At 37.3% G+C, this 4,542-nt stretch overlaps 1 non-coding gene across 1 annotated transcript; it reads left to right on the top strand.

Moving 5' to 3' along the window:
- The first annotated feature begins 3,208 nt into the window (after positions 1-3,208).
- Positions 3,209-3,281, top strand: TRNAG-CCC (transfer RNA glycine (anticodon CCC)). The gene has a single exon. It is a non-coding gene; the product is annotated as a tRNA-Gly (tRNA).
- The last annotated feature ends 1,261 nt before the right edge of the window (positions 3,282-4,542 follow it).

The raw sequence follows: 4,542 nt of genomic DNA, 5'->3' as shown, positions 1-4,542 counted from the left end.
GCAAATACTAGTTAAGTAGTTAAAGGATTTCAGTTTTCCAGAGTAATGAATAATTTAAATGCAATTTAGATATGTGCTATATATAGTATATATATATAAAGTCTCATCCAAACTATACTATAAGAAAGAATTCTCATTTTAAAATGCTGTAACAGCAAAACATATGTAACAAAAAATAAAATATCAAAAATCTATGACCATGCTCTTTGGGGGAAGAGAAAATACTTAAATTATCTAGGGTGTTTCTTTTCCATTGGGATAGGATTGGCAATAGTATTCTGTGTCTGAAGATCATCTCTCCTTTAAGTCTAATTCTGGTGAGCTCAGTTATCACAAATAACCTGACTCAGAATCTCATCCTTCTCACCTGCTACAGGTCAGAGCATTTGTGTGTTCTTTCCTAGACTGATATCACTATTTATTTTCTTTTTTTAAAAAAATTGTTTATATTATTTATTTATTTGTGGCTGCGTTGGGTCTTTGTTGCTGTGCGTGGGCTTTCTCTAGTTGCGGTGACTGGGGGCTACTCTTCACTGCGGTGTGCGGGCTTCTCACTGTGGTGGCTTCTCTTGTTGCGGAGCACGGGTTCTAGACACGTGGGCTTCAGTAGTTGCAGCATGCGGGCTCAGTAGTTGTGGCTCAGGGCTCTAGAGCGCAGGCTCAGTAGTTATGGCGCACGGGCTTAGTTGCTCCATGGCATGTGAGATCTTCCTGGACCAGGGCTCGAACCCATGTCCTCTGCATTGGCAGGTAGATTCTTAACCACTGTGCCACCAGGGAAGCCCCAATATCACTATTTCTGATTGAGAAACTTAAATCTAAAGACCACAAGAACTGCCTTCAAAGTCCGGGTGACACTAAGATCATGATCAACAGAGTCCCCATTGGTTCCTCATTCGGACAATCACACTAAAGCTTCATATCTTCCTCTGTAAACCTCTAGGACTTGGTGAATCAGTACTTTGCATTTAGCCATTTCATGTCTCACTAAACTAACTAGGGGAATTGAAGATAAAACTTCCCACATAATTCCTAATTCATCTCTATAGTTTGATCAAATTGAACACTTGAAAAAAGACTCTTAGAAAAGCAGAAGAAAGATGGAGGGACACAAACCAAAATGAAGGATGTGAGACTTCTAGTTCAGTTCTGACATGTGAAGAGCTTGAAATTGTTACTCTTACAACAAGAAAAAGCAGGGCAAACTGAAAGTCAGCTTTTCTTGGACCCATCAGAGAGCTGATCTTTGGGCAAATGGTCACCCTAAACTCTGGAGAGTCAGATACAGGAAGAGACAAACAGCTCCTGAGATTGGTTTACCTGGAACAGCAGCCTTTGGGATTTATAAGATGGTAGGAAAAGTTAAGTGGCTATTTTGAAGAATTGCTGGGGCTGAGTGTAGGCTAACACATGAGTGAAAAAATCCCAGTTGCTGCAGTCATAGGTGGGTCCCACACTCATTCAGTCTTTGACTCCAGGAACCCCCCTGGGTTATCCCAGTGAGCCTTTGAGAAAAATGTCCTTCTGGCCGAGAGCTGGAGGAGGGGTGTTAACGCCATCATGGAAACTTGCTCAGACTTTTCTCCCTACAAAGCCTGGTCTCCAGGGGGAATGAATTTGCCAGAGGGCAATTCTGAAAACTTATCACAGGTAAGGGAAGGGAATTTCACCCCAGCTTCAACTTTCTTGTATCCCCTAGGGAAAAAGCAAACAAGCAAACAAACAAGAAAAACACCAACAGAAAATCATTCAAAACAAAATAAAAAATCAAACTCAACAGGGAAGAGGGTTTTAAGGAAATATATTGGGAATACTATAGCCAAGGAAGAGTGTAAGAGGCAGGGAGGAGAACAAGTTATACCCCTGGAGGAGGGACAGACATACTTGTGAAGACCACACCCTCAAGACACTGGCTCACTAAAAGACTGCATCTTAATCAGAATACTATTGAATGTGTCCTCTTCCCCATTCCCCATCATCACACCCAAAGCCCTTTAGTATACTAAGAGGAGATTACAACTGAAAGAGTTGCAAGACACAGACTGTCTCTAAGCAGCAGTATAAGGAGAGCCCAAAATCCCAAGTCAGGAGGCAAAAACAAGAACACTAGAAGAATTTGAAGTCTCTGATACTTATAGCTGTAACAACCTTAAACACAGTCTAGCTTCTAGCCATATTAACATGAATCATTATACTAAAGTCCTATTTATTTGAGTACCTATTACCTGATACAACATGTCCAGCTTTCAACAAAAAAATCTAAGCTAAGCTAAAAGGTAAGAAAAAATACAATTTGAGGACATAAAGCAAGCTTCAGAACTACACTCATAAAAGACACAGGTGTTGGGACTATCAGACAAGGAATTTAGCATAGCTATGATTAATATGTAAAGGACCCTAATGGGAAAATTAGATAACATGCAAGACCAGATGGATAATATCAGCAGAGAGATGGAAACTATAAGAAAGAACCAAAAGGCAATGCTAGAAATGAAAAAAATAACATTGTAACACAAATGCCTTTGGTAGGTTTATTAGCCTCCACACAGTTGAGGAAATAATTAGTGAACTTGAAGATAGCTCAGTGGAAACTTCCCAAATTGAAAGACAAAGAGAAAAAAAATAAATAAAAGCAAGCTGAATAGCACATCCAGACTGTGTGGGATAGCATCAAAAGGTGCACAAAATTGGAATACCAGAGGGAGAAAAAGGCAAACAAGGCAAAATAAATATTTGAAGTAATTATGGCTAAGAACTTTCCAAAGTTAGTGAAAGATACCTAACTGCAGATCCAAGAAGCTCAGAGAACATCAAATAAGATCAACAGAAAACAAAGAATGCTGTTATATCAAAACCCTGTTCTATCACTTTTCTCAAAATATGGTAAAATTTTTTTCTCTTGCTACAAATATTTTTCTAAATGAATATGATGCTAGTGGTTCTTCTTGGAATGTGTCTTGGCAATTATTACCTTGTTTTATGAGGCAATCATAACTACTGTTCTGGTATACCTTATTTTATTGTGCTTCACAGATATCATGTTATTTACAAATTGAAGTTTTGTGGCAACCCTGTGTGGAGCAAGTCCATGGTGCCATTTTTCTAACAGCCTTTGCTCACTTCGTGCCTCTGTGTCACATTTTGGTAATTCTCACAATATTTCAAACACTCCACCAACAAAAAGATTACAATTCACTGAAGGCTGACTTCCCTGGTGGTCCAGTGGTTAAGACTCCGCACTCCCAATGCAGGGGGCCCAGGTTCGATCCCTGGTCAGGGAACTAGATCCCGCATGCCGCAACTAAAAGATCCCGCATGCCACAACTAAGACCTGGTGCAACCAAATAAAAAAAAAAAACAATTCACTGAAGGCTCAGATGATAGTTTGTACGTTTTAGCAATAAAGTATTTTTAATTAAGGTATGTACACTTCTTTAGATATAATGCTATTGCACACTTAACAGACTACAGTATAGTGTAAACATAACTTTTATATGCACTGGGTAACCAAAAAATTTGCATGACTTGCTTTATAGCAATACTCACTTTATTGTCGTGGTCTGAAACCAAACCCACAGTATCTCCAAGGTATTTCTGTATTGGTTCTGAAGGTATCATCTGGACAAACAGGATATGTATCACAGTACATACTAGTACACGAGTATATTTATTCCCCATATACTATCTGCCATCTGCTCTCCTTTCCTTCCCACCCAAATGGGATAATTACAAACAGAACTTCAAGAAAATAATTAAAACATGTCTGGTATATGTGAATTTCACATTTTTATATTGTTATATGGCAAAAAGCCATGTTTTGCATGAAAAGAATTCATAATTAGTTTTTACCAAAGTATGAATTTGCAAAGGGCTATATGTATATATATAGTCCCCCAAGATCCTGAATATTTGGAGAATATTGCTTTTACTGAGTAATTTTGGGGAATTGTATTTCCAAATGGATGATGATGCCTTCAAAATAGTTATTTTAATGTTATATAATTTCAACTTATTCAGGTAATGCAAGCAAAACTTAATTCTAAAGCTGTTTAGATTTTCACTTATAAAAAATCTATTTTTTATGTTCTCTCTGTCAGCTACATGTAGTAATTTGCAGGGAACTTTTCCATTCTTTGCCTCTAGCTCCACTTTCCACCAGAAAAATGATATTGTAGTAGGTATCTCTAAATTGGTCCATGGAATCATTAGTTTCAGTGTTGGTAGAGACTACAGAAGCAACCTTATCCAACATTTTCATTCCTTCATTTAATTGATGAAAAATTGAGGTTCAAATTCAGGAAGTGGCTTGTCCAAATTGAAGAAAATTCTGATATTCTTAACTAATTAAAATAGAATTAATTTGAAATAGAATTTATTTCTGAATTGTTAGAAGTAATAAATCAAGGAAAACATTTCAAAGCATTTGATGGCCATAAAAACCAGAATTTTAGATACCATAGAAGAGAATGAGGTGTGATTTTGTAGCTTCCTTTTTTAGAAGAAAATGGAGATATCTAATAATATTTACTAAAAATATAGATT

Source organism: Eschrichtius robustus, chromosome 4 (genome assembly GCF_028021215.1).
Source record: "Eschrichtius robustus isolate mEscRob2 chromosome 4, mEscRob2.pri, whole genome shotgun sequence".
Lineage (NCBI taxonomy): Eukaryota > Metazoa > Chordata > Mammalia > Artiodactyla > Eschrichtiidae > Eschrichtius > Eschrichtius robustus.
This window is presented reverse-complemented; position numbering and strand designations above follow the sequence as displayed.